Source organism: Pteronotus mesoamericanus, unplaced genomic scaffold (assembly GCF_021234165.1).
Source record: "Pteronotus mesoamericanus isolate MK-2021 breed Mesoamerican mustached bat unplaced genomic scaffold, CSHL_Meso_final contig_90, whole genome shotgun sequence".
NCBI lineage: Eukaryota > Metazoa > Chordata > Mammalia > Chiroptera > Mormoopidae > Pteronotus > Pteronotus mesoamericanus.
Genome location: NW_026555277.1, coordinates 45815156 through 45833884, shown reverse-complemented (window position 1 = coordinate 45833884; position 18729 = coordinate 45815156). Strand labels below are relative to the sequence as shown.

The window sequence follows — 18729 nt, the reverse complement described above, 5'->3', positions numbered from 1 at the left end:
AATGCATCGACTAAACTGTGGATTCTCTAACTGTATTTGTTGAAGAGAGTCCATAAGTTTTTAAATGTGAGAGAACTGAATAATATTGAATGCCAACCCAAAAAACCCCACAAAAATAATTTAATCATCCAGTTTGAATAGAATAAAAATTAAAGGTCAGATGACCATCTCTGGCCCAAACATGGTTGTGTGGCCTAGTGTCCATTAAGGAAGGACTGTGTGTGGAGACATTTCTTCATAGGACATCTATCTGTGTAAGGCAGGCAATGACACATATCTACCTCATAGAATCAACTAATGCATCAGGTATACCGTAAAAAATGTTTAGAAGAGGGAGCATAACTCTTCCTCATTAAGTGTGGGCTGTGTAGAGTGATTTCCTTTAAACAGCACAGTATGAAGAGGGGAAAAGGCATCATTTTACGACAGAGTAACCCAATAAACATGACTTCAGCCAGGTGATCAAGGTCAACAGCAACGGTGATGTCATATTTATAAAATGTACCCTTGATATTATGTGGTGAAAATGAGATTTTACCTCTGTGATTTTCCTCTCCAAAATCCATATCTTCAGTCTATTATGAGAAAAACATGAGGCAAACTCCAATTGAGGGACATCCTACAATATAGCTGACCAGTACTCAAAACTGTTATCAAAATCAAGGGAAGTCTGACAAACTGTGACAGCCAAGAGGAACCTAAGAGGACATGACAGCTAAGTGTCATATGGTACAACAGAAAAGAGACATTAATTAAAAACTGTGGAAATATAAGTCAATTATGGTCTTTAGTTAATAAAAATATACCAGTATTGACTCATTAATTATAAGAAATATAGCATACTAATATATTAATACATTATTACTATAATATGTTAATAATGGGGGAACTGTGTGTAGGGGTGAATATATGGGTACTCTGTGCTATTTGCTGAATTTTCTGTAAATCTAAAACTCTTTTAAAAAATGAAGTCCATTACTTAAAAAAATTCATGGAGATATGGCAGGCAATTACAACTCTCAGTTTTGAAAAAAGTTTAGGAATTGAATTGAAAATTAGAGAGGTGACAATACAGTAAAATTCAGAGTCAAACCAGATTTCTTTGATCATTTATTGTCACTTTCCACAGCACTTTATATTATATATTATGCAATCTTACTTGATTCCCATTCTATCTGTGAAGTAAATATTATTTCTATATTTTAAGTGAGAAATTGAAGCTTGACTTACAAAGTTAACTGGTTCAAGTTTATTCAACTACTGTGTGAACTCAGCCAGAATTTTAAATCCATGTCTTTTATTTCCATGGCTTTTTCCTCAGCACTGTACTGCAGAGAATAAAGGTTAATAGAATGGAAGCAAGAAATTCAATTCAAAACACATCAGCTAAGGTTGAGGCCCTGTGTTGGAAGGTATGGGATTATAGAGAAGATCAGGCATTGACCCTGACCTTGAGAAATGTATGCTCTAGTGAGGGAGACAGGCAAATATGATTTATTATAAAACCAGGTGCATTGGAGTAGGGAAAAAAAGTATATGTGGCTCTTTAACCTGCACACAATCTTATTCCTGTGGGTGGTGAAAAGTTTCAAGGTCAGATTCCTACACTTACTGCAATCTCTGCAGATTGGAAGATTACTTCTTTTAACATCAGGGAGCACTGAAGGACAGATTCTTGGTTTCTTTTCAAGTGTAAATTAGATGACATAAACAATAAAGTTGACAATCTTTTATCTAATATAAAGGTCTCTGCCTATAGTTTCTCAGCTGTAAATGCTCCTCTTCCCACTAAATAATTCAACTGACAATCTGATTTTAAGCTTGGATTCAGCAAAAGACTCTTATTTTTCATTAATCAGAATGTGATAATATAATCATAATTATCCTTAGAGAGCACTCACTAAGTGTCAGAAACTATCCTGTGTGTTTTAAAAACATAATCTCCTTAATCTTTACAACAATCTTAAAGTGGGACTATTTTAACCCATATTTTACAACTCAGGAACCTGAAAGTTTAAAACTTGTCCAGGGTTACCCAACGATGGCAGAGACATAATTTCAACAGGAGTGTAACTCCAGAAAACATTTTGTAATAATTATGTTTCATTGTCCACCTCCTGCGCCAACATACACATTCACTCTGAAACAGTATGTTAAAGTGTGTTTATTTATGTTATAATTTACATGTGAGGAAATATATTGTCTCTAATCTCTAAAATTATTTTGATCTTCTCTAGCTCCCCAAAGGCCTATTAGCAAGGGCATAAATACCCTCAATTAGATTCAGTTTAATAATGACTATGCCCTGGCTGGTGTGGCTCAGTGAATTGAGCACTGGCCCGTAGACTGAAAGGTCACTGGTTCAATTCCCAATCAGGGCACAAGCCTTTGTTGTGGGCCAGGTCCCTAGTTGAGGGTGTGTGAGAAGCAGCTGATTGATATATCTCTCACACATTGATGTTTTTCTCCCTCTGTTTCTCCCTCTCTCTAAAACTAAATAAATAAAATCTTTTTAAAAAATGAGTTCAATTATACATCATCACCAAGTATCATATATTCCTGGAATGCAAAGATGGTTTAGCACACATTACATTAACAGAATAAAGGGGGAAAATATGATTATCTCAACTGGTGCAGAAAAGCATTTGACAAAATTCAACACCCCTTCATGATAAAAATACTCAGCAAACTAGGATTAAAAGAAAATATAATAAAGGTCATAGATAAAAAAACCCACAGCTGACATTATACTCAATGATAGAAGACTGAAAACTTTCCTCTAATATCAGAAAAAAAATAAAGGTCCTGCTTTTTTCACTTTGATTCATCACAGTGCTAGAAGTCCTAGACAGAGTAAAACACAACCCACAGAATGGGAGAAAATATTTGTAACTCATATACCTGATAAGAGATTAATATTTGCAATATGTAAAGAGCTCCTACAACTCAACAACAAAACAAAGCAATGGGCAAAGGACTTGAGTAAACACTTCTCTAAAGAAGATAGCAAAAGGTCCATAAATAACATGAAAAGATGCTCAACATGAATAGTCAATAGGGATATATAAACCACAAGCACAACCACATACCACTGCAAACCAATCAGAGCAACAATTTAAAAACAAAAACAAAAGCAAAACAGAAAATAACAAGTGTTTGTGAGGATGCAGAGAAATTACAACCCTGTGTACTATTTGTGAAAATGTAAAATGGCAAACCAATGTGGAAAACATGGTGATTCCAAAAAAAATTAAACACAAAATTACCATATGAACTAGCAATTCCACTCCAGGTAGACACACAAAAAAATTTAAAGCGTGGACTCAAACAGATATTTATACACCTATGTTGATAGCATTATTCACAAAAATCAAAAGGTGGAAACAATCCAAATGTCCATCACCAGATGAATGGGTAAGCAAAATGTAGGATATACATACTGTGGAATATTATTCAAACTCGAAAAGGAATGAAATTCTGATTCATGTCACAACATGGATGAATCTTGAAGATATTATGGTAATTGAAATAAGCTAGACATAAAAGGGCAAATATATTATTTCACTTACATGAGGGACTTAGAATAGTCAAATTCATAGAAACAGAAAGTAGAACAGAGATTGCCAGGGGATGAGAAGTAGGTATTGGTGGGGAGTTTTTGTTTAAGGAGTACAAAGTTTTAGTCTGGGATGATGACGAAGTTCTGGAATTAAGTAGTGGTTATTGTTGTAGAACAATGTGAATGTACTTAACAGCACTAAATTTTACATTTAAAAATGATTAAAATGGTAAATTTTATATGTATGTTTTTCTACAATAAAAAAATAATATAAAAAGTCCAAGTCACTCATTGAAAAGGATTTATAACCTTAACATAATTTTTCCAAATTCGCCCCCTTGCATTTTACTCCTCCAAGATGACATCCAGGGATAGATGTAGAGTGGTTTGACCTTCATGATTATGTGACATTGGTGAGTAAAAAGCCCCACACCTAAGTTGGTCCATGCATATGTACGCCCTGCCATCCATTCAAATATAGTTGGCTTATTCCTGACCTTTGACATGAAATTAATGGCCTATTTGTTATTGGCTCAGTCTCCAGTGGCATTTCTTTGATGATGTAGTGTCTCTTCTCTCTAGGTATTACAATTTCCACTCTGAGTTCCTACCACATTCTCCATCCAGGTGCTGGCCTGGGCTGTCTGCTGTTCATGCCTTTGCCGCATGATCATTTTAATTCCATCTTCAGCCCCTGCCAGAGACACTGCCCCTCAACTCAGAGTTCCTGCCACAGGGAAACCCAGGGTACTGAACCCTCTCTCTACCTAACCAGGTCACTCGACTAATGTAACTACGCTTCTCGTACAGAGCCACACAAAATAGTGATTTCCTTTGAAAGTTCCAAGTGGGGTTCAGGGCAAGAATTCCTTTGTTATTGGAGTTCTTGGAGGTGAAGTATAAGAAAAAGATAAAAATCATTGACATCTAACTGTTGCTCTTTTCTTACGTAAAAGGTTTATGTAAGTGCCCTGAGTTAATGTCCTCTTGGCCTTAGATTCCATGACACTTTTAAAGAATGCATGTAATAAGACTTGCAGCAGCTACACAGAAAATGCACAAATTTGTATTCCCTACCATTATAAGTCATTACATTTATCCTACCAGGCAGCAGTCCTAATTTCTTTAGATTGCTGGCATTAAGGTTTATTTCTCTCTTTATCTTTCATAACATTTATCACTCTATTAACACAAAGTTGATGATCAATGAATTATACATTGAACTAAACTCAGAGAAATTAAATATCCTTAAAGTCTATCCTTTGAAAACTGTTTCAGAATTTGGGAATAGACAAAGTCATTAGGAATGAGATGTAATAATAGCTCTAATTTAAAGGCATGTTGTTTCCATAAAATACTGAGTGATTTTCTTTCACAGCTCATAAACTGACTGAAAAAGCAACCTCCAGGGAGGGGCTACTCTTTCTTCAAACTCCTGAATCCACACACCAAGCTGCATGTTCTCATTTACTGAGCACTTTATCTATGTAAAAAAAAAAAAGGTCCAAGGCCTTGGCCTGTGTGGCTCAGTTGGTTGGAGGGTCGTCCCATAAACCAGAAGGTTGCTGATTTAATTCCTGGTCAGGGCACATACCTACCCTTGAGGGTCTGGTTCCCCGGTGATCAAAGTGTGAATGGGAAGCAACTAATCAATGTTTCTCTCTCACTCTCTCTCTCTGAAATCAATAAGTGTATCTTCGGGTGAGGATTAAAAAAAAAAAATCAAACCTGTGAAGAATTTTTAAAAAGATCTTGTTTATTTATTTTTAAAGAGAGGGGAAGGGAGGAAGAAAGAGGGGAGAAACATTGATTGGTTGCCTCTTGCATGTACCCTGACCTCAGACCGAACCCAAAACCTAGGCATGTGCCCTGACCTGGAATTAAACCAGGGACTTTTACTTCCTAGACAACACCCAACTGACCCACACAAATTAGGGCTGAAGAATTTTTATAAGAGTTTATTTGAGCCAAACTAATGACCCATGCCAGGGAGCAAGATCTCAAATGCTCTGGAGAATAATAGTTTTGCAGCTTCTTTTATGCATTTGAAATTAAGGAAGGAACTAAGGAAAATTGGAGAAAGCAAGGTGGAGCCCATATTACAGGACAGGTAACAAGGTTATGTGCTCTGTTGAGGGTTAATATCCCTTCCTAGGGATATTACTTCTGGTATTTCAAAGGTGTGCTAATTTAGATGTACAAGAACAATGGGCAGGGCTGGCTTATGATCTTTCACTGAAGAAGTTAGATTCCTGGAGTAACTACCCATCTGACCTGCCCATTTAGAAAGGTATGACCAGATCACTCTGTGAGGTTACTTTCCACTCACCTCCACAAACCCCCCCCACCGCCCTTTTTTTTGTCTATACTTACAATTCTTAGGGTACTAGCTGGGCACTAGAGATGTGAAGCTGGATAAAATACAGTCTTTAAGCTCCGGCTGGTGTGGCTCAGTGGATTGAGCTCCAGCGTGCAGACCTAAAAGTTGCTGATTCAATTCCCAGTCAGGGCACTTGCCTGGGTTACAGCCATGTGCCTTGGTCAGCTCTTGCATTATCCAGGTGAAAAGATCAGGACAAAATGACACCATGGAGAATGATGTGTGTACACTGAGCTCCCATGTGGGTGAAGAACACACCTCAGAGACGATGGGTCTCAGCAGATCTTTACCGTGATTGCATATGACCATGACTAACAGCCACAGCTCAATTACACTGGCTGCCATCTCTTTGTGATTGCATCCCAAACATCAGAGTGATGTTTATACTTCTTTATAGCCCACCTGTCAACATTAGGCCACAATGTTGGTAGTACATGCCAGTAATGGTATGCTTTCCCTTTTTCACCAAAGCCCTGCCTCTGGAATTGTGGCTAGAGGCTGGCATTGGGCAGTAAGACCCTACTTGCTGTTTGGCAGCACTATAGGCATTCAATAAACATTTGCTAAGCTGAGCTTAAATAGCACCATTCGTTCTTGGGTTTTGTTTCTCTGTGACTCTCAGGATAATGACCTCCTTCATCTGACTCCTGCCCTAGCACCCAGGGAGTCAGGCTTCCCTTGAGAATAAGCCTTCTTGCTCTGCTGCTTTTCTTCCTGGAAGAGCCTGACCCTCACTCTACATTCCTTTTGGACATCTAAGAGGTATTTCAAACTTAATGTGTTTAAAATAAAATTATTGGTAATTTAAAAAATCCATATATTCTCTAGTTCTCTTCCATTCTTCCCCATTTCTGCAAATGACACCACCATTCAGAAAGTTATTAAAGCCAGAAACTTGAGTGTCAACCTATTGACTTCCAAATTAGACCTAGAATCTATTCATTCATCTGTTAACTCCACTAGTCCCATCCTAGTCCAAGACACCCTTTAACAGCTGGAATAGCCTTCTATCTGGACTTCCTAATTCTAATCTTGTCTACCCTACATACACAACTCATTCTACATACATCAGTCAGAGTGAGTTTTAAAATGTAAATCATATCACAACATTCTTTGGTTTAAAATACTTTAATGGCCTTCCATTGCACTTTGGATCAGTTCTCAAATGACCTCCAATATCCTTGAGGAATACAGTGAAGAAATAAAATAGTCACTATAGTCAAGCTGTTAAATTACTAAAATCAAGTAGGTAGAAACATGGGGAAACAATTCTATCTTTGTTTTAACTAGCCTGGGAACTTGCACAAAATTTTCCAATCCTGTGCCAATGCCTGGACATACATCAGAACTCCAGATAATCCTCTGATTACCCCCTGAAGGACTCACATAACCAGAATACTTCTTATCCACCTGATTACATTATCCAGAACACTGGATGCAACTAGACCTTCTGGTGCCCATCCTTCAGACCATCTGGCATCCACCATCCAGATTGCCTGACACCTGACTGATAACTGCCGTGGACCAATCCTAGGACTAAAACTGCAGGACTGATTCTTCTCCAGAATGTACTTTTAGCTATAAAAACTCTTAACTTTTCTTTCTTCTTTGGAATACTTCTGGGTTTTTACCTAATTGTATGTCTGGTCTTAAGACCCTTTAATAAGTCTTTCTTCTTTATTTATAGCCTCCAGACTGTTTTTGAGTCCATTTGCCACCCTGCACATTGCCTGCTTTCCTCTCCAGTATCACTGTCCTCTCAGCACATTCCAATCACTTCCGATCCCTGTCACTTCCTAGAGTATATCTAGCTCTTTCTTGCCTCAGGGACTTTCTATTGTACTTTCTTAGCTTGGAATGCTCTTGACTAGGGCTACTTCTTCCTACTTTCATGAGTTGATAAAATTTTAACTCTTCAGAAAGGCTTTCTGGAACACCCTTACCTACAGACGTTTTAATATTCTCAATTATGGCACATTATTCTTTTCTTTACAGCAAACTGAAATTGTTTTGTTGTAATTATTTTTATTTGTGAAATTCCTTGGTATGTCTTCCAGGTAAGAAAGTAAACTTCAAAGGGCAGTGACATTGTCTAGTCTTAGTTATATCACTAATTCTTGGCATACTGTAGGCCTTTAATTAATACTCTATTATGTTTTAATTATTTTATTGATTATGCTATTACAGTTGTCCTGATTTTCCTCTCCTTTGCCCCCCTTCCACCCAGCACCCACCACTCCCTCAGGCAGTCCCCACAACATTGGTCATATCCATGGGTCATGCATAGGTTCTTTGGCTATTCCATTTCCTATACTGTATTTTATACCCCCATGGATATTCTGTAACTACCTATTTGTGCTTCTTCATCCCCTCACATCTTCACCCATTCCCCCACAACCCCCTGCTATCTGGTAATCATCAAAATGCTTTCTGTATCCATGATTCTGTCTCTGCCCTTCTTGTTCACTTAGTTTGTTTTTCAGATTCAATTGTTGATAGATATGTATTTTTTGTCATGTTATTGTTCATAGTTTTGATCTTCTTCTTTTTCTTAAATAAGCCCCTTTAACATTTCATATAATAATGGCTTGGTGATGATGAACTCCTTTAGTTTTTTCTTGTCTGGGTAGCTCTTTATCTGCCCTTCAGTACTAAATGATAGCTTTGCTGGGTAGAGCAATCTTGGCTGTATGTCCCTGCTTTTCATGACATTGAATATTTCTTGCCTGTCCCTTCTAGCCTGCAAAGTTTCTTTTGAGGAATCAGCTGACAGTCTTATGGGAACTCTCCTGTAGCTAGTAACTGCTTTTAAGATTCTCTCTTTATCTTTAACCTTTGGAATTTTAATTATGATGTGTCTTGGAGTAGACCTCTTTACATCCATTTTGTTAGGGATTCTCTGTGCTTCCTGGACCTGCATGTCTATTTCCTTCACCAAATTAGGGAAGTTTTCTTTCATGTTTTTTCAAATAGATTTCCAATTTCTTGCTCTTTCTCTTCTCCTTCTGGCACCCCTATGATGCTAATGTTGGACTGCTTTAAGTTGTCCCAGAGCCTGCTTACACTACCCTCATTTTTGGATTCTTTTTCTCCTTCTTGTTCTGATTAGTTTTTGCTTTTCTTTGTTTCCTTCCATTCCAAATCATTGATTTGATTCTTGGCTTCATCCACTCTATTGTTTCCCTGTAAACAGTACTTTATTTAAATTTGTATATCCTTTGTTTCTGACTGTATCTTTTTTTATGCTGTTGAGGTCCTCACCAAGTTCCTTGAGCATCCTTATAATCAGTGTTTTGAAATCTGATAGATTGTTTATCTCCATTTTGTTTGGTTCTTTTTCTGGAGTTTTGATCTGTTCTCTCATTTGGGCCATATTTCTTCGTCTGCTCATTTTGGCAGCCTTCCTGTGTTTGTTTCCAGGTAGAGACTCCTTGTCTTGGTAGCTTAGAGTAATGCAGTAGGTTTCCTTTAGGGTCCAGGGGCACAGCCTCCCTTATCACCCAAGCTGGGTACTCAAGATGTGATCTTCATGTGGGCTGAGTACACCCTTCTCTTATTGTTGAAACTTGGGTGCTGTTGGAAGGTCAATGGGAGGGATTTATCCCAGTCAGTCATCTGCAAGTACTGGCTGTGACCTCTAACCACCAACCTCCACCCTCCATGGAAGGTCAGCTGTGCAGGGACAAGGTGGTGGTGCTCCAAAATGGTCTGTAGCTTCCACTGGGTGTGCAAGCTCTGGGGTTTCCCAGGTGGTGTAAGCCAAGCTCAGCCCCCACCTGTGTTTTTCCTGGGGCCACCCTGACTGATCTATGTAAGGCAATCTGAGATGGCTGCTACCTGTGCTGGGCTTGGAAATTCCCAGGCAAAGCCAAGGAATTCAAGCTGTGAATCTAGGCTGGTTGCTGCTAGTACAGGGCCTGGGGCCACTTAGCAAGTGGTATAGGGGCTGGGGGTTCCTTGAGGCTGCCTGTTATTGGTTTGAGAGGATTTAGGAAGTTGCAAAGCATGAGCCAAGACCAGTCATTCATTTGGAAAAGCATCTTAGGTGGGCTCATAAGTTGGGTGGGACAAAGTCTCTGGGGATCTCCACATTGGATCAGTGTTAGCCAGATTGATGGAGTCTCAGATACAGCACCAACCTGCCAGCTCTGAGGTTCTATGGGGGAGGGCTCATAAAAGGGACAGTGGCCTCTGCCAGACTTTCTGTCTAGAAAAAAGCTGTTCATCAACTCTTGCCTTGAAGCCAGGCACTTCAGTTTCTCCTTGTATGCCACTTGTGCCTTTCAGGCTGCTACTGTGGTGCTGGAGCTCAGAGGGAGTCTGAGTAGGTCCATGTGTGGGTTTTTAAAGAGGAATTCCTTGGGACTCTAGAAGTTTCTTCCACCAGCTCAATCTGGGCTGGTTTTTGCAGCTGGAAGTTATGGGGATTTATCTTCTTGGCACTAGAACCTGTGCTGGGGGTCCTTGTTTAGAGCTGGGACTCTTCATTCTTGATATAGCCCTTCTGAATTTTTATCCATTTTTATCCAATGTGGGACCAGCCCATTCCACATCTGTGCCCTTCTTACTAGTCTTGGTGGATGTGGTTTCTTTCTTTCTTTTTTTAAATATTTTATTTATTTTTTTAGAGAGGGGGAGGCAGAGAGAAAGAGAGGGAGAGAAACATCAATGTGCGGTTGCCTCTCATGTGTCCCCTATCGGGGAACTTGGCCTGCAACCCAGGCATGTGCCTGCCTGGGAATTGAACCGGCCACCTTTTGGTTCGCAGGCTGGCATTAAATCTTCTGAGCCACACCACCCAGGGCGGCTGGTTTCTTTAGTTCCATAGTTGTCAGACTTCCATTCAGCTTGATTTCTGATGGTTCTGAGTAATGGTTGTTCTATATTTTGGTTGTAATTTTGATGTAGTTGTGTGAGGAAGCAAGCTGTGTTTACCTCTTCTGCCATCTTGATTGAAATTCAATAAATATTCTTTAAATGAATAAATAATTGAATTATATCCATATAATTGGTAAAAGGTGAAAGATTTATTTGCTCTGAAGAGAAATCAGAGTATATATCCATCTAATTGGGAAGGTTGTAAGATAGTCTTTATTCTTGCTCTCATGCCACTCAGGTGGCATTTATTCAGAATATACAAAGTACTCAGTAATCAGAAGACAAAGAACTTCTAATAAAAGATAGGTAAAAGATTTCAATATCTCTTCTTTGACTAATAAAGATATATAGAGGGCCAATAAATACAAGGAAAGATGGTTAACATCATTAGAGATTAGGAGAATGCAAATTAAACCCACTATAGAGAGATACCTTTACACACACACTAGAATGGCTAAAATGAAAAAGACTGATAATACCAAATGTTGATAACTATGTGAAACAAATGGAACTCTACTTTACCAGTGGGAATGAGAAATGGTATAGCCACTTTAGAAAACGATGGAGCTCCTTAAAAAATCAAACACGCACTTACTCTCTAACCCGGCAATCCCACTTTTAGATATTTACCCAAGAGAAATGAAAATATGCTTACTCAAAGACTTGTAGATCTAATAATAAAAGTTAAAAAAAAAACTGGAAACAGCCCAAATGTTCATCATCTGACAAACTGGATAAAATTGTGATATATTCATACAGTGGCATATATTCAGCAATAAATAAACTACTTTGATGCATTTCAAAACATTATGGTAAATAAAAGAAGCCAGAAATGATTTTTTTGAGTGAAAAAGAAAATGTTTTTATTATTCACAATATGAAATTACCATGATATCCCTTTTGAATTAAACCTAGAATAAATAATGCTATTATAAAATTTACATTTCTCACATTCATTTCGAGGAAAAATTGTATGTAGTAGGGCTCTTCTAGGTCTTATAAATTGATCTCAGTAATCTTTTTTAAAATATATATTCTCAAACTGTGTTAAGGAGTTAGAAAGGCAACTATAAAAACCTATAGTGATAACAACTGGCTGGATTGGAACTGTTTGGTGAAGAATGTTAAGAACCATGTTTCTATTTTACCTGTTACATCAGTGCACCTTTTTTCACTGATAGTGCATCTGCTTGCTGAGGGCACCACAATGATGAGCAAATTTCTTAAGTAATAGATGTTTGATTGATTAAGACTCAAATAAGCTACCTTTCTCAATTTTGCCTCATTTGGAACAGAAATAAATAACTTTGTCTTTTGTATATAAGGAAGCTAATATTTTGAAATTCAGCCACCATAATCTTCTAGCTCATAATTAAAAGGGGGGATGAATTACTATGAGGAGCAAGTCTTTGAAATACTTCCAGTTTTAAAAATACTGAGGCTTCTGAATAACTTCTTAAACCCGTCTTTTCACTTTGGTATATAACTTGATAAACATAACACTTTGGATCTGTATTATAGTAATTTCTTCTATCAATTATAATTTACCCTCAATAAGGGTGAGAGTTGTGGTTTCAAACAATTTCTACATATAAAGCATCTTTAGTTTTCTTTTCACTGAATTGAGATACCCCCCTGCCCACTTCCGTGCCTGTGAACTCATACATATATACTTGTATACAAATGTGTGTTTATGTGTATGTTTAAAGTAAGTTACTTTTATCAGTACTGTTAGAATAAAACTAGACTACAGGGACTACTCTGTGAAGACAGCTTGACTTCCTTAGAAATATTCCTCTAGGTTGAGGAAGGCAGGTACAGTTCATTGAAGGATGTGATGAGGCTGTAGTAAGTCTTTTCATCATCTCTCAGTCCAGCATTGCCAGTTCTCCCCACTGTAGCTACAAGTACATTGGCTTTCTCAGCAGCACTGGCCTCTAGAGTAACATCTGTCAGAAACGAATGTTGGTTGAGCACCCTATGCTGTTTGCAATCTTTTGATAGCGATCTCTCTTCACTTTGTGTCCAGTCTTGGTATCAAAGTGACCATCAGCAAGCTCAACAATACTGTCCTCTGTAGAATGCCCAAATAATAGTTTCTGTGCCTCTACACTCATTGAATAAATTCACACCTTTATTCCAGCTTCTCTCCACTTCTGACTGCTGGAACTATACCTTTAAAGAATTCTGCTTGCACTGCCCACTGTGAATGCTGCCCTCTACACATGGTGCTGCAGCTGTTCCAGCACCGAAGTCTTTCGGTCCAGAGACATTTGCCAGGATACATTGTTGACCATGGCCTAGATCATTGGGTTTAGGTCACCCTCTGCATTCTTAGATGCAGCAGGGAAAGGAACACGTCCATCCAGGTGGGAGTCCTCTTCAGCCCTTTTCCTCAAAATATCGACATCCTGCTGGCACTCCTCTTCTTTCCAAAGTGTCTGCAAATACTCGTTAACATTTTCTTTGATGTAAGGAAATAAAATGCCTCCAGGCTCTGGCGGAGTGAGGGTGGAGCAGACTACAGTGGCTGAAGAGAGACTGGGGTTTGTGGCTCTGGGGAGAGAGCTGAAGGGACAAAATCCTTCAGCTGAGTTCTCCTCCCATACTGCAGACATATTTTTGAAAAGGAAAAACTGCAGTGATAAAAAATCAGATCTGTGTTCTCCAAGAGCCAGGGTTAAGGGAAGGAGGTTGTCTACAAAGGAGCAGGAGGGAATTCTTGTGATGGAAACGGAATGTTCTATCTCGTAATGATGGTGGTGGTTAAAGAACTATAGATATTTTCAGAACTCATCAAATTATACTTAAAAAACAGTGAATTGTCCCTGACCAGGTGACTCCACTGGTTAGAGCATAGTCCCAATATGCCAAGGTTGCAGGTTTGATTCCTGGTGGGGGCATATATAAGAAGTAACCAATGCATACATAAATAAGTGGGACAATAAATCAATCTCCTCTCTCTCTCTCTCTCAAAATCAATACATAAATTTTTAAAAGGTGAATTATTTATGCAAACATCTCATTACAGTTAATTTTTTAAAAGAGTATCACCCCAAAAACTCATTGAAGGGTAAAAAAAATTGAGATCTAAAGGTGAGTGATTACACAAGTGACAGGAGTTAGAGGTTTATCCATCATTAGATCCAATTCCTGACTCCTCACTTAGGGCTCTTTGCATTATAACTTGCACCTGACTCTAGAAAGAAACGCTTCAAATGTACTTTCATTTATTTAGGTACTCCCTTCTCTGCTCTTTGCTGGATTTTCTTGGGATCATAGTAATTAAATGTTTATATTCTCAGGTTTGTCTTCTATTTAGTTCAATCTGGGTTCATGTTTCTTTTAATAATAAACAATATATTGGAGGCCTCAATTGAGGGGATAGGTATTGTCTTACAGTTTCTAAATCCCTTCACTAAAAGAGGATTAATAATTCCCCTTGCCAGCTTTTTAACAGACTAAGAAAAACTAAGACAGTCTCCGTAGTTTGATACTAATGAAAGTGTTATTTCCGGCCTTATGCATTGTTTTGTGTTTTCTCTATTGTCTTGTTCCGAAAGAAGGCAAATACGTCACTTGAGAACTCCCAACTATTCACTCAGGTGCTGAAGAACTTTTTCTTGTTATTTTGGTTTTTGGTTTTTGGTTTTTTGTTGTTTGCAGACTTCATTTAGAAAATGGAGGGAGCCCCCTGGTGTAGCTTCTTGTTACTGCACTTGGGTGATACTGTAATCAAGCGGAGAGAAGAGAGTGGCAGAGGACAGGAGCCAGAGATGGGACCAAATAAAAGGGCTAATTTGACATCTTGTTCATTCAGGTGCTCCTGATCCGCTATGTTTGTCACAGTGGCCAGACTGGCCAATGCATAATGTGTTAGCACTGTATGTAATTCAACGAACCTTATTAAAAGTCTATTAATTATACAAATGTTAGACTGATTCATGAAGAATGGATACTTGGACAGACCACTTTAGACTCGAAAGTTAAATGTTACAAAAATACATGGCTCACAAGGTGCTTTCATGCACATTTTAAAATATTTCAAAAAATATGTTTTATATATTTAGTGGGTTTGATTTTCTAACAGCTCTTTGAGGTAGGTATTAATATTCTAAATTAACATGAGAAAACTGGGGATCAGAAAGGCAGAGAGATCTGCCCAAGATACTTCTTTAGAAAGTACTTTAAAATTGAATACCTTCTATTATGTACTATATCCTTGGTCAGGTTCTAGGGATATAAGGAGAAACGGGATATAAATTTGAGAACTCAGAGGAAGCCTCCAACTGTGATAGGAAGAGTTGGGAAATACTTCCTAAAAACAATGTGTTGGATCTCCAAAAGTGAAAATAAATTTACAATGTAGGTACAGGGGGAAGAGGTTACTAGGCAGGGGGAAAAGTCGTATGTAAAGATATGGGAGTACAGAAGACCCAAGCAGTAAGAGAATGGTGAAAATTCCATTGACTAGAGCATTAGGCGCCTGCTGAGAATTCATAGGGTTGAGCCTGGGGAAAGAAGTTGCAACCAGATTGTAAAAGGCTGCTATGCCATTCTAAAGAGGTTGGGTTTTTAAAATTTCTGTGCGTTGTCACTGCTTACAAAGTCAGCAGCTGAATGTTTGGGAAGATAACTCGAACCAATTAGGAAGCTACACTCAATGAGGTGAATTAGCTGGGAGCTGCTGGCGTGGTCAGGCATGAATGACATGACGACACTGACAACCAAGGCACAACGAGGATGAGGACGAAGAGGCAGCACTAGGAGATACCAGGAGTCTGACTCGCCAGAACTGGGTGATCAGTTGGATTTGTGGGTTTAAGGGAACAGGAGGAGGAAAAGATGACTCCATGTTTAAGTTACTGGGGGGATGGTAATGCTGCCATTGTCTATATGGGGATATAAATAGGGATGTGGGGCCCGTAAACGGTGGGTCCAGAATTCAATTCCAGGCCTTCTGACTTCAAATCTTCTGCTCATGGCGCCCTAACATACTGTGTTTCATAGGCTAGAGATGCCATTTATGGTAGAAAATATTAATGAAAGTAATTGAAAGTTCTTAGAAAAATAAGTTTGACAGTATAGTTAAATTATTATGTCATCATATCATCTTCTGTTGTGTCATAGTTTCCCAAGGATATATCCCTTTAAAGCTCAAATACACTTTATGTCACTTCTTCACTGTCACTAATTCTCTACTAGGTCTATTTACTTCTAGAGGAGCTATTACATGCATAAAACTTGGATATGTACAATCTAGTCCAAGTTATATTATAATGGCACAGAAGCCCACTTGGTCTGATTCAGAAGTGTTCACTCTCTCTGCCTGACAAGACTGCAACTGCCCTTCCTACCCAGACTGGTCAGCAGCATTAAACTGGGTTGCCTGTTTAATCATTGCCCTGTGCTGGCCCCTATACCAGGCAGTCTACATATAAGAGTTGATTCAATTCTCCTAATGTCTCTGTGAAGGAACTACTGCATTGTTATCTTCACCTTTAAGTCCCAGAGAAGCTGAGTAACTTGTGCAGAGTTTGACAACTTAAAATATGTATGCCAACTACTCCTACACTCGAATTTTCAGCCAAATAATCGCAAATCCTAGACCTGTAACTCCTACGCTCTACCAGCTAGCTCCATCTAGACATTCTTCACATATCTTATAACTCAATGCCTAAAATCCAGTTCATTATTTTCCCCACAACCTACCACACCTCTGTTTTTTATCCCAGTTCAGGCATTAGTATACACCTGATCACTCAAGTCAGGAATCTGGAAGTCAGCTTGGGGTAGTGAACACACAATAAAATGTACAAATGATGTATTGCAGAATTGTACTGATGAAACCTCTATAATTTTAATAACCAATTTCACCCTAATAAATTCAAGTAAAAAAAATCTGGAAGTCATCTAAATTTCCTTACTTTGTTCTGTCCACCCATATCCAGTAACCTAAGCTTATTCACCTTACTTTTCCTGTCCATCTACAATTGCTTTAACATGTGATTGATTATATAATCACACGTTTTCTTTTTTTAAATATATATTTTATTGATTATGCTATTACAGTGGTCCCATTTTTCCCCTTTATTGCCCTCCCCCTTGTACCGCCCCTCCCCCCAGTATTCCCCTCGCCCCCTTAGTTCACGTCCATGGGTCATACATGTAAGTTCTTTGGCTTCTCCATTTCCTAGACTATTCTTAACCTCGCCCTGTCTATCTCGTACTTACTATTTATGCTTCTTATTCCCTGTACCTTTTTCCCCATCCTTCCCCCTGCTCCCCCCCGTTATACTGTTCATAGTTTTTGATCTTCTTTCTCTTAGATAAGTCCTTTTAATATTTCACATAATAGGGGCTTAGTGATGATAAACTCCTTTAAGTTTACCTTATCTGGGAAGCACCTTATCTGCCCTTCCATTCTAAATGATAGATTTGCTGGATAGAGTAATCTTGGGTGTAGGTCCTTGCCTTTCATGACTTTGAAAACTTGCCGGCCTCTTCTTGTCTACACGTTTTGAGACATCAGCTGATAGTCTTGTGGGAACTCCTTTGTAGGTAACTGTCTCCTTTACTTTTTTTAAGATTCTCTCCTTATCTTTCATCTTGGGTGATGTAATTATGATGTGCCATGGTGTGTGCTTCCTTGGCTCTAACTTCTTTGGGACTCTCTGAGCTTCCTGGATCTCCTGGAAGTCTGTTTCCTTGGCCAGATTGGGAAAGTTCTCCTTCATTATTTTTTCAAATAAGTTTTCAATTTCTTGCTCTTCCTCTTCTCTTTCTGGCACCCCTATGATTCGGATGTTGGGATGTTTAAAGTTGTCCCAGAGGTCCCTAAGCCTCTCCTCATTTTTTTGAATTCTTGTTTTTTCATTCTGTTCGGGTTGAATGTTTATGTCTTCCTTCTGCTCCCAATTATTGATTTGAGTCCCAGTTTCTTTCCCTTTACTGTTGGTTCTATGTGTATTTTTCCTTATTTCACTTTGCATAGCCTTCGCCTTTTCCTCCATTTTGCAACCATACCCAACAAATTCAGTGAGCATCCAGGTTATCAGTGTTTTGAACTGTGCATCTGATAGGTTGTCTATCTGTTCATTGTTTAGTTCTGTTTTTGGAGCTTTTATCTGTTCTTTTATTTGGGCCATATTTCTTTGTCTCAGTGTGCCTCCTATGTTGCAAGGGGCAGAGTCTTAGGTATTCACCATGGCGGGGCAACCCAGGTGGCTGAGTTGTGACTCTGTATGTGGGGAGGGGTCCGAGAGGGAACAATGCCGCTTACTCGGCTCTTAGCCAGCTTTCAGGCACTTCCCCTGCTACCCACAAGCAAATTGGACCCTTCTGGTGCTGATTTGCAGGTGGGTGGGTTTGTGTACATTCTAGGGCCCCGTGTGTCTCTCCAATGGACTCTCCTGTGAGGCTGGGAGTTTCCTCTGCTGCCACACCCCTACAGGTTTTTAACTCTAGAGCTTTTGAGGCTTTCTTTTCTGGCACTGGAACACTAGATTGTGCAGTCTGTCTTGCTCCCCAGCTATTCCTCCAGTTTATCTGCACACAAATGTGGGACCACCGGGTCTGCTAGCTGCCGCCTCACCCATCTGGTCCTTCAGCCACTGCCTGCTGTGTATCCTCTCTGCACCTGCTGCCTGTCTCCACCCCTCCTACCAGTCTGGATGAATGTTTCTTCTTTAATTTCTTGGTTTTCAGACTTCCATACAGTTCGATTTTCTGGCAGTTCTGGTTATTTTTTGTTTTTAAGTGTGTTGTTGTCCTTATTTTGGTTGTGTGAGGGGGCAAAGTATATCTACCTATGCCTCCATCTTGGCTGGAAGTCCGTACACATTTTGTTAACTTGAAAAATAATTTCTAAAGTTACCTGGCTGGCTGGTGGATCTCAAAAAAGCCACAACTT

At 39.0% G+C, this 18729-nt stretch overlaps 1 pseudogene; it reads right to left on the bottom strand.

The window, feature by feature from the left end:
* Nucleotides 1-12614: 12614 nt before the first annotated feature.
* Nucleotides 12615-15530, bottom strand: LOC129080686 (enolase-phosphatase E1-like; annotated as a pseudogene).
* Between the last annotated feature and the right edge of the window lie 3199 nt (nucleotides 15531-18729).